We start from the raw sequence: 12,463 nt of genomic DNA, 5'->3' as shown, positions 1-12,463 counted from the left end.
ATAATTGGAACTACTGATTGCGTAGACTAACCGGAATATTATTAATTCTCAAGTGTGTCTTGCAGTTCTTTTTTTAAAATAAATTTAGAGTACCCAATTCATTTTTTCCAATTAAGGGGCAATTTAGAGTGGCCAATCTACCTATCCTGCACATCTTTGGGTTGTGGGGGTGAAACCCACGCAGACATGGGGAGAATGTGCAACCTCCACACGGACAGTGACCCAGGGCCGGGATTCGAACCCGGGTCCTCAGCGCCATAGGCAGCAATGCTAACCACTGTGCCGCCGTGCTGCCCTGTGTCTGCCAGTTCTGACTGGAGAGTTATCTCCTATGTCCTGGTCAATATCTATCCCTCAATCAGTGTTACAAATATCAATTATCTGGTCATTCTCAAATTGTTGCTTGTGGGATTTTCTGATGTGTAAATTGGCTACTGCATTTGACAGCATCACAACAGTGATTCTCTTCAAAATAAACATGTAATTGCGGGCAAACCCCTATGGGATATCCTGAGAGAGCGAAAGTTGCTATTTAAGTTCTTTAATTTCATGTCTAATCTGGCAGATAACCTGGAAATCTTTAAAAGTGGCGGGTGGGACCCATTCCACGCTAATACAATTTTTGTGGGTAGCGGAAAGGGAGTGGGGTATGAATCGCACATGTGCAAAATACAAATTTGAGGCCATTTGAAATAGTACTGAGTTTAAACATATCCCAGTTTAGCTTTTCCAAGGGCCTCAGCCCACAACGCGCTTGTCACAAATCTACGGAGGAGACAAATGCCCCTGAAGGACTGATAAGGTCTGTTTAAGTACCATGATCTGAAGCTATCGAAATCCTCAGCCCTTTAAAAATTCTACAGCTGTCAGTTGGAGTAAAAATAACACGCTGCATTGATCTGGTGCATTGATCCCGGGGGGTCGGATAATCGCCCGGGGCTGGCGTCAATGCCGCCCCCACCATGTCCCGAATTCTCCGCCCCCCCCCCCCCGGAGATTCGGAGGGGGCAGGAATTGCGGCGCTCCGGTCAGCGGGCCCCCACTTCGATTCTCCGGCCTGCGATGGGCCGAAGTTCCGCGGCTGGCAGGCCTTTCCCGCCGGCGTGGTTTAAACCACCTCTCTTACTGCCGGGATTGGCAGCACGGGCGGGCTCCGGGGTCCTGGGGGGGGGGGGCGCGGGGCGATCTGACCCCGGGGTGTGCCCCCACGGTGGCCTGGCCCGCGATTAGGGCCCACCGATCGGCAGGCAGACCTGTGCCCCGGCGCATGTGCGGACTTCCGCCAGCCGGCGAAGGTCTTTCGGCCGAGGCTGGCGGGGCGCCAAAGGCCGTTCACGCCAGCCGGCGGAGTGGGAACCACTCCGGCGTGGGCCTAGCCCCTAAAAGTGCAGAGAATTCCGCACCTTTGGGGAGGCCCGACGCCGGAGAGGTAAACGCCACTCCGTCCCGCCGGGACCCCCCCCGCCCCGTCGGGTAGGGGAGAATCCCGGCCGATATTTCCCCAGGGCTGTAGCTGAGCACAATATGATTGGTTCTGTTTCAAAAGGTTTTGAACCATTTATTTTAGCAGGTGGCAGTGTCCACATATTGACTGACAATTTTAAGATGCTATTAAAGGATTATCTGCTTTTGACTGTTTTCATGAATTATGGCCTGGAGGTTTGATGCAACATGTAAATAGTATGTAAATAGTGTGAGATGAATTGTAGGAGGCATGGGGTTGGTTGGTGGAAACTAGGCCTAAATATCAGAGAACCAGTGTGGGCCTTCTAAGCAGCCTGACTGTTGCTGCCTACAAACAGCGTCTGGAAGTGGCAGACCCGACTGAACCAAACACTGCCTCCCCGGAGTGAAAACTGCATGTGACTGGACCACTCATATCGAGACAGGTCTGTGAGGCGGGAAATTAACTATCCGCCTCGGAAGTAAAGATTCAACCTTCTGCGTTCTTATGGATAACGTGTTTAACACTGGTTCAAATCTAGATAAAGCCCTTGTCACCTTCTGAGCCAAATGTTAAGATAAAACACGTTTATTGTACCTCATCCCACCTGCTAATTAGGTCACACTTATCTGATATACCCTGAAGTGAAACCTCTTATAGGACACATAGTAAAATCGCTTATTGTCACAAGTAGGCTTCAATAAAGTTACTGTGAAAAGCCTCTAGTCGCTACATTCTGGCGCCTGTTCGGGGAGGCCCGATTTCTCCCTTAATCGGTTGTAATTCCATTCCCCAGTGTGCAATGGAGCAGTTTGTTTGCAAATATAAAGAACCAGCTGCACAAGAAAAACGCAATAAGCACTGGGTTAAGGACAAGGCCTTTATCTGGCAATGACAGTTTGTTAGGATTGTTAAGGGCAGGCTGCAGTGTTCCTCAAGGTTCCATCATTGAAAGTCATGGTGAGGACTAGCAGTGCTCACAATTATCAAGCAGGTTGAGACCATACTCAGTGAAGGTCAGAGAATGGGAGGTTAATCTTATTGAAACATATGTTGAAAGACTCTGAGGGAGCTTGCACGCACCATCTACCTCACCACCCACCCCACCCACCCAGGAGAATCTAGAACTAGGATGCACAGTTTAAAAATAAGGGGTCTCCCATTGAAAATGGAGAGGAGGACGAATCCACATACTTTCATGGCTTGGCCATGAAATAGTGAATCCTTTCACTATTCTCCAAGGGATAAGTGTATTTCTTTTCCAACTAAGTGGCAATTTAGAGTGGCCAGTGTGCCTACCCTGCACACCGTTGGGTTGTGGGGGTGAGACTCACGCAGACACAGGGAGAATGTGCAAACTCCACATGGACAGTGACCCGATGGGATCGAACCCGGGTTCTTGGTGCTGTGAGGCAGCGATGCTAACCACTGCGCCACCGTGCTGGCCTGGGGTGAGTGTAATGTTATGATAACAACCAATGTGAGAATTTTATCAGCCCACCTATCTGCTGCTTGAAAAACGGCAACATATGTTTCACCCAATGATTGTCGCTCCACCAGCCTCCAGCTGGCTAGACGTAAACTCTAGGATTCCCTCTCTACTTTCCTCTCCTTCTTTAAGACACTCCTTGAAATTTCCCTCACCTGATCTAATACCTCCTTATGTGCCTCAGCATCAGATTTTGTTTTATAGTGCTTCTGTGAAGCACCTAGGGACATTTTACTATTTTAATGGTGCCATCAAGATGCAAGTTATAGCTGTTGTAAATAGTAATTGGTCACATGGACCAAACTTTATCATTCAGATCGGTTATATTAAAGAGTTGATGCAAAGTGATGTTGACTTCACGCTGACACAGACTGCGTGGTGCAATTAACATGGCAAATCATCCGAATCTAATTTAATGAACGTGTGAGACAACCTTTTATTTATGCGGGCTGCATCAAATAAACAGATGTACATGGACAGAGTTGCTATTATGATTCAAAGAACCATCAGAGGAAATATAAACAAAAAAATCCTTTTATAATTTTCCTTTAATTTAGCCATCAAACAATTGTTTTACCTGATACTTTATTACATCTTTCTCAGTTGACACAAACGCTTTAGTTTAATGAGATTAGAGGGGATCATAGGACTGGATTTTCATGGAGCTGGAGAGACTACATGAAGGTGTGAAAATAGCAGGCAGTTCCTGATTTCTGGTGTAGCCAGAAGATGATATACAGGGACAAGGGTTTCCTGTTCAATTCTTTGGCGTGCAATAATTATATAGATGTTAAGCAAGCACACAATGCGCGCGATTCTCCGGAGAGTGTCGTGAACACAGCCCAATGCATCACACAAGCTTGCCATCCTCCCATTGATTCTGTCTACACCTCCTGCTGCCTCAGGAAGGCAGACAGCATTATCAGAGACCCCTCACACCTCAGGCATTGCCCTCTTCCAGACCCTTCCATCAGGCAGAAGGTACATAGGAACAGCTTCTTCCCCACAGCTACAGACTCCTCAACGACCCCCTCTTGGACTGATCTGTTCACTGTAACAACACTATTCACAACGCCCTATGCTGCTCTTCCTCATGTATTTGCTTTGCTTGGCCCCTTGTTCCGCACTGTAACCAATCACTGTTTGTCAATGTACCATTTGTCAATGTACTCTGTTGATTATTCTTTTGTCCACTATGTACATACTCTGTACGCTCCCTCTGCTGCAGAAAAATACTTTTCACTGTACTTCGGTATATGTGACAATAAATATCAATCAATCAATCAATCAATCAAAAGTGTGGTAGCGAGCGGGAACTGCCGCGAGCTTCCCGGAGTTTGGCTTGGTGAGGTCGGCAATGCAATACAAGGTTCATTGGTCCACTCAACAAGGCCTCATGGGCTTCACGCCGCAAATGAAGGCTTGCCAGCCGATTTGTCAGGACCATGCTCGCCAGCACTCCGCTAACAAGGGCGACCAGCACTTAAGCAGCACTTGCACAACCAACCCCACTCAGCTCGCAGCTATGGCACCGAGAAGTCCGGCCCCAAGGTTTGGAGACACGGAGCTGGGGAGGCTCCTCGATGCGATCGAGACCAGGAGGTATGTCCTGCTCCCCTGAGGGTCCCGGAGGAGCCAATGCTGCCTGGGATGAAGTGGCAGTGGTTATCAGCTCGGTAAGCAAGACCAGAAATATTGGCCTCCAGTGCCGCAAGTAGTTCAATGACCTATATGGGACAGCACAGCTGAGTTGACCCCCCCCCCCTCCCGAGACCTTCCTGTCCCCATGCAAGCAGCTCCCCAACCCCCTATGTGCCCCCCAACCGTCCCTTCACCCCTCCTTTCAACCCCTTTCAACCCTTCCTTCACCGTCCCCACAAGCACTGTGAACAACACGTGTGGCTAATGATGCCCTCGCTCAGTGTCTGCAGGAGAATCTCTCCCACAGTCTCCGGGAGAGGGCCCAGACTGGCGGAGGAGTGCAATCATGGTGTGAGTGGTCGCACGCAGGGCAGCTCCTGTTAAAGGCAGAGAAAAGAGCTCCTTTTACCCGAAAACAGGAGTAACTTCAATGGAAAAGAGTTCGCTGAAGGTCGGAGAAGATTCTGACCCGCTCCCCCTCCTGGGTGTGGAATATCTGCTGGTTACCAAACCCGGCAGAAGAAGATGAAAGTCCTGACCAAGGAGTTGGAAGAGACCTATGGTGCAGCAGCTACTGGAAAGATGGTGGAGGAGGAAGGGTCAGCGCAAGTTGGAAGGTCCCAGATGGAGCAGTTCATCAGGGAAGAGTTCCATCAACAAAAGAAAGAGATGCAGGAGGATGGATAGATGGCCATTGAAGTGGCTCTGGCACCCCTGAAGGGCTCGATGGAAAGAATTGAAAAGTGTATGGAGGCACAGGGATCACAGATCCGGGAGATGGAGAGGGTGATGTTGGACCACAGCGATCAGGTGGTGGCATTGGAGGCGGAGGTGGGGCTCTTAAAAGACCCTTTGCAGGACGCTGAGAGCAAAGGTGGAAGAGCAAGAGAACAGGTCGAGAAGGCAGAACCTGCGAATTGTAGGCCTGCCTGAAGCAGTGGAAGGCACGAGTGCCACAAGGTACGTCGCGAGGATGCTGGCAGGGCTGGTGGTGTAGGGGATGCTGGATAAGGGCCGAGGTGGACAGAGCACACAGGTCTCTGGGGCAGAAGCCAAGAACTGGGGATCCACCAGGTGCGGTGATTGTGAGACTCCATAAGTTTGTAGAAAAAGAGAAGATCCTGCAGTGGGCCAGGGAGAAGCGGAACTGCAAACAGGAGGGGAAGGTCCCAATCTATCATGACATTGGAGCTGAACTGGCAACAATGGCGTGCGGGTTTCAACAGGGCCAAGGGAGTGCTGTATCGATGGCAGATCAGGTTTGGGATGCTGGACCCGGCGAAACTATGGGTGACTTATGAGAGCCAGCAACATTATTTTGAGACCCCAGAAGCGGCCAATGATGTTATCAAGGGTCACAAACTGGGGGAGAACTGAACATTTTTGGGAGACGGAGGTGCTGCACTTTGGAAGATACGGCTAGAGTGGGATTGGGGAGGGAGGGGGGTTTCTTTTCCTCCAAGGTAGAGGATATTTCTTTTTTCTGTTGGGTCAACAATGGGTAGCAGGGGTGAAAAGTTTGTAAGGGGACAGCCGTGCCCCCTCCCGCAGCCTGTGGCGGTCTGGGGCGAGGTCTGTGGGGAGCCTTCTACACAGAACAAAGGGTTGGGGGAGGGGTGGAGGTGTCAGGAGGAGGAGCTTTTGGGCAGGGGTTGCCACGCTAGCAGGTAAGGCTGGTGAACAGAAGTGAGGTGGGGAGATGGCCGAGGGAGTGGAAGGGGAGGGGGAGATGCAACGTAGCAGGGTTGTAGAAGACGCGTGGTCAGGAGCCGAGAAGGAGGCCATCTTGTATGGGCCCAGTACAGGGTGAAATCAGAGAGGGTAGAGCCAAAAGGAGAGGATGGCGGACTGTAGAGAGGAATGGAGGTGTAATGCCCCTGTAAGGCCTATGACATGGAGACATGGAACGTGCAAGGGCTCAATGGACCAGTGAAAAGATCTTGGGTTTTTTGCGTACCTCAGGCGTTTAAAGGTGGAGGTGGTCGATCTGCAGGAGATGCACCTCCGCGTGTAGGACCAGGTCAGATTGAGAAAGGGATGGGTGAGTCAGGTATTTCACTCGGGGTGTGACTCAAAGTCGCGGAGGGTGGCCATTCTGATGAGCAAGACGTGTTTTGTGAGTGTGAAGGAAGTGAGGAGCCCGGGTGGGTGACATGTGATGGTGAACGTATTGGGGTATTGGAGGGGACGCCGGTGGTGTTAGTGAATGTATATGAACCGAATTGGGGCAATATTGGGGCTGGTTTAGCACAGGGCTAAATAGCTGGCTTTTAATGCAGGCTAGCAGCGCGGGTTCAATTCCCGTATCAGCCTCCCCGAACAGATGCCGGACTGTGTCGACTAGGGGCTTTTTACAGTAACTTTATTTGAAGCCTACTTGTGACAATAAGCCATTTTCATTTCATGTAGGTTTTATGAGGGGGTTGCTGGTAGCGATCCCGGACTTGGCCACACCCCAGTTGATCATGGGAGGAGATTTTAATTGTGTTCTAGAGCCGAGGGAAGATAGATCAAGCCCCAGGTCAATGGGAAGGATATGAATGGCAAAGGAGCTGCGAGGGTTAGCACATCAACTGCGGAGGCAGGCTGCGTCCAGGGAAATATTAAGGGTATGGACAGAGACAGGGGAGGTGGTGACGGAGCTGGGGAGACTAAATGAGACGTTTAGAGAATACTATAAGGAGCTGTACAGGGCAGACCCGGGGGGTGAAGAATGGGACATGGGGCGGTTTTTGGATGGGCTGGAGTTTCCGCAGTTGGAGGAAGAGAAAAGGTAGGCACCAGAGGAGATATTGGACAGTAGAAGGGGTATAGAGTCGGGAAAGGTCCCGGGGCCGGATGGTTACCCGGCAGAATTGTATAAGGAGTTTGTGATGGACCTGGCACCGCATCTCTTGGGTGTAATAATAATAATCTTTATTAGTGTCACAGTAGGCTTACTTTAACACTGCAATGAAGTCACTGTGAAAAGCCCCAAGTCGCCATGGGAGAGCTGCCGGAGACGATGACACACGCAACGATCACATTGATACCAAAGAAGGGGAAGGATCCGTTACAGGCCCATCTCACTTTTAAATGCCGATGTAAAAGTTGCTGACTAAACTGGTGGCAGGAGGACGGAGGGTTGTGTCCCAGGGTTTGTCGCGGAGGACCAGACAGGCTTCTTAAAGGGCAGGCTGCTCTCTAGTAATATCAGGAGACTGCTGAATGTGATCATGACGCCATCGAGAGGTCGGGAATCGGAGGTAGTGGTGTCCATGTGTCCATGAATGCAGAGAAGGCATTTGACCGAGTAGACTGGCGGTATCTGTTTGAGGTCCTGGGAAGATTCGGGTTTGGGCCGAAGTTTGTGGCATGGATGTGCCTGTTATATGTGGCCCTGGTGTGTGGGTCAAAGAAATGGGCTCACGAAGCTTTGGGCTACACAGGGGAACAAGGCAGGGGTGCCTTCTGCCGCCGCTGCTGTTTGCGCAAGCTATAGGGCCTCTGGTGATGGCCCTTAGGGGTCGGCAGAGTGGCAAGGGATTACGAGGGGAGTAGGGAGCATCGGGTGTCGCTATATGCAGACGACCTGTTACTGTACGTGTCGGACCCACTGGAGATCATGGGGGCCTGTGGCCTGTTGGTGAAGTTCAGGGCGTTCTCGGGACACAAATTAAACGTGGGGAGAGTGAAGTGTTCCCAACAAACGAGAAGTTGAAGCGATGGTGGGAAGGAGAGGGAACAGAATGGGTTGGGATGGAGGAAGAAACCTGTGGGGGGTCCAGCTTGAGGGCTATGGTGATGACGGCGTTGCCACTGGCGCCAAGGAAATACACAGAGAGCCCTGTGGCATACTCCACACTGAAGGTCTGGAACCTGTTGAGGAGGCACTTTCGAGGATGTCGGTGTTGATGCCGCTGTGCAAAAACCAGGGTTTGAGCCGAGGCGGACAGACGGTATGTATAGGAAGTGGAGAAAATTGGGGCTGGCTAAGGTATCTGTACCTGGAAGAGAGGTTTGCCAGCATAGAGGAACTGAAGAGGGTAGAGCGCTCGCGAGGAAGTGAGCTTAGGTACCTGCAGGTAAGAGATTTCGCGCGGAAGGCTTGGAAAGAGTTCTCCAGGTTACCGTAGTATGCCCTGCTGGAGCGACTGTTGCTTCCGGTCGTGGAAGGGAATGGCAGAATCGGAGACATATACAGGTGGCTGGAAGATCAGAGAGGTGAGTGGTGGTGAAGATTAAGGAGAAGTGGGAGGGGAGATAAACTGGAGTGAGGGGAAATGCGACTTCTCTGTGCACGAGAATGAGCCTGATACAGTTCAAGGTGGTACACAGGGTACATATGACTCGGGCAAAAATGAGTGGATCTTTCCAGGGAGTGGCAGACGAATGTGAGAAGTGTGGGCGGGGACCAGCAAACCATGCTCATATGTTCTGGGGTTGTGAGAAGTTGGAGAGATTCCCCACCCTCTACCAGCGCAGATATACACACCTTGGTGGACATGTCTGGGAGTTAAATATCCGAGGGTATCAAACTATTCGGAAGGACAGAGTGGATGGTAAGGGAGGTGGTGTTGCTCTGTTATTTAAGGATGACATCCGGGTAATAGTAAGGGATGACATCGGTGCTATGGAGGATAAGGTTGAATCTATTTGGGTGGAAATCAGGAATAGTAAGGCGAAAAAGTCACTGATGGGAGTAGTCTATCGGCCACCAAATAGTAACGAGATGGTGAGGCAGGCAATAAACAAATAAATAACTGATGCATGTAGAAATGGTACAGCAGTTATCATGGGGGATTTTAATCTACATGTCGATTGGTTTAACCAGGTCGGTCAAGGCAACCGTGAGGAGGAGTTTATAGAATGTATCCGCGATAGTTTCCTAGAACAGTATGTAATGGAACCTACGAGGGAACAAGCGGTCCTAGATCTTGTCCTGTGTAATGAGACAGGATTGATTCATGATCTCATAGTTAGGGATCCTCTCGGAAGGAGCGATCACAATATGGTGGAATTTAAAATACAGATGGAGGGTGAGAAAGTAAAATCAAATACTAGTGTTTTGTGTTTAAACAAAGGAGATTACAAGGGGATGAGAGAAGAACTAGCTAAGGTAGACTGGGAGCTAAGACTTTATGGTGGAACAGTTGAGGAACAGTGGAGAACCTTCCAAGCGATTTTTCACAGTGCTCAGCAAAGGTTTATACCAACAAAAAGGAAGGATGGTAGAAAGAGGGAAAATCGACCGTGGATATCTAAGGAAATAAGGGAGAGTATCAAATTGAAAGAAAAAGCAGCAAAGTGACAAAGATCAGTGGGAGACTAGACGATTGGGAAATCTTTAGGGAGCAACAGAAAGCTACTAAAAAAAGCTATAAAGAAGAGTAAGATAGATTACGAGAGTAAACTTGCTCAGAATATAAAAACAGGTAGTAAAAGTTTCTACAAATATGTAAAACAAAGTAGAGTGGCTAAGGTAAATATTGGTCCTTTAGAGGATGAGAAGGGAGTTTTAATAATGGGAAATGAGGAAATGGCTGAGGAACTGAACAGGTTTTTTGGGTCGGTCTTCACAGTGGAAGACACAAATAACATGCCAGCGACTGATAGAAATGAGGCTATGACAGGTGAGGACCTTGAGAGGATTGTTATCACTAAGGAGGGAGTGATGGGCAAGCTAATGGGGCTAAAGGTAGACAAGTCTCCTGGCCCTGATGGAATGCATCCCAGAGTGCTAAAAGAGATGGCTAGGGAAATTGCAGATGCACTAGTGATAATTTACCGAAATTCACTAGACTCTGGGGTGGTCCCGGTGGATTGGAAATTAGCAAACGTGACGCCACTGTTTAAAAAAGGAGGTAGGCAGAAAGCAGGAAATTATAGGCCAGTGAGTTTAACTTCGGTAATAGGGAAGATGCTGGAATCTATCATCAAGGAAGAAATTGCGAGGCATCTGGATAGAAATTGTCCCATTGGGCAGACGCAGCATGGGTTCGTAAAAGGCAGGTCGTGCCTAACTAATTTAGTGGAATTTTTTGAGGACATTACCAGTGCAGTAGATAACGGGGAGCCGATGGATGTGGTATATCTGGATTTCCAGAAAGCCTTTGACAAGGTGCCACACAAAAGGTTGCTGCATAAGATAAAGATGCATGGCATTAAGGGTAAAGTAGTAGCATGGATAGAGGATTGGTTAATTAATAGAAAGCAAAGAGTTGGGATAAATGGGTGTTTCTCTGGTTGGCAATCAGTAGCTAGTGGTGTCCCTCAGGGATCCGTGTTGGGCCCACAATTGTTCACAATTTACATTGATGATTTGGAGTTGGGGACCAAGGGCAATGTGTCCAAGTTTGCAGATGACACTAAGATGAGTGGTAAAGCGAAAAGTGCAGAGGATACTGGAAGTCTGCAGAGGGATTTGGATTGGTTAAGTGAATGGGCTCGGGTCTGGCAGATGGAATACAATGTTGACAAATGTGAGGTTATCCATTTTGGTAGGAATAACAGCAAACGGGATTATTATTTAAACGATAAAATATTAAAGCATGCCGCTGTTCAGAGAGACTTGGGTGTGCTAGTGCATGAGTCACAGAAGGTTGGTTTACAAGTGCAACAGGTGATTCAGAAGGCAAATGGAATTTTGTCCTTCATTGCTAGAGGGATGGAGTTTAAGACTAGGGAGGTTATGTTGCAATTGTATAAGGTGTTAGTGCGGCCACACCTGGAGTATTGTGTTCAGTTTTGGTCTCCTTACTTGAGAAAGGACGTACTGGCGCTGGAGGGTGTGCAGAGGAGATTCACTAGGTTAATCCCAGAGCTGAAGGGGTTGGAATATGAGGAGAGGTTGAGTAGACTGGGACTGTACTCGTTGGAATTTAGAAGGATGAGGGGGGATCTTATAGAAACATTTAAAATTATGAAGGGAATAGATAGGATAGATGCGGGCAGGTTGTTTCCACTGGCGGGTGACAGCAGAACTAGGGGGCATAGCCTCAAAATAAGGGGAAGTAGATTTAGGACTGAGTTTAGGAGGAACTTCTTCACCCAAAGGGTTGTGAATCTATGGAATTCCTTGCCCAGTGAAGCAGTTGAGGCTCCTTCATTACATGTTTTTAAGGTAAAGATAGATAGTTTTTTGAAGAATAAAGGGATTAAGGGTTATGGTGTTCGGGCCGGAAAGTGGAGCTGAGTCCACAAAAGATCAGCCATGATCTAATTGAATGGCGGAGCAGGCTCGAGGGGCCAGATGGCCTACTCCTGCTCCTAGTTCTTATGTTCTTATGTCTCCGGGGCTGGGGCCCATCCCCTGGGTGTTTGTATCTCAGTTGCCTCCCACAGTGTTGAGACAGTCTGCTGGGAGGCAATGACTCCCGCATGTTACATGGCCCTCCCACCCACGGGAATCCACTTGGAATGTGTGAAGTGCTCACTTAACTACAATTGCCAATTGAGCGATCGACTTCAGGTGCACGGCCAGAAGCTTTATCAGTCGGTGAGGGTTATGGGTTGTCGATGGGGCAGACGGGCAGGAGAGGAATGGGTACACACAATCCAGGAGATGGCATAGCAGAGCCACGCACGATTGCCTCCCCCAACCAGCGGACCACCCCCTTGCCCCGCCCCTCCCCAACTATCGTTGACCCCCACCCCCCCTCCCATGGTGGGCCACCCCAGCCTAGGATGCTCTGCAGTTGCGTCCTCTCCGAGCACTGGGGGTGCAAGCCCAGCGCCCCAGGGCTCTTTGCCTGTGAGCAGATTCTCACCTCCTCAGCTCTCCACAGAAGCCCTTCCACCAGGTTCACGTTTTTCAAAAGGAGAACTAATCGGCGTCAGCGTGAGCACTTGCTGGGGAGGCCGCTGAACCACAGGAGGCCATTGGATGTGGGGTGGCTTGATGCACAATC

General features: G+C 49.5%; 1 protein-coding gene across 3 annotated transcripts in view; it reads right to left on the bottom strand.

Annotated features, from left to right (window-relative positions):
* Positions 1-12,463, bottom strand: part of lypd6b (LY6/PLAUR domain containing 6B) — a 198,031-nt gene that overhangs the window by 83,053 nt on the left and 102,515 nt on the right. The gene's annotated exons all lie outside the window — the stretch shown is intronic.

The sequence above is a fragment of the Scyliorhinus canicula genome, chromosome 2 (genome assembly GCF_902713615.1).
Source record: "Scyliorhinus canicula chromosome 2, sScyCan1.1, whole genome shotgun sequence".
NCBI classification, from domain to species: domain Eukaryota; kingdom Metazoa; phylum Chordata; class Chondrichthyes; order Carcharhiniformes; family Scyliorhinidae; genus Scyliorhinus; species Scyliorhinus canicula.
Note: the sequence above shows the minus strand (reverse complement) of the source record. Positions and strands in the feature narration are given on the sequence as shown.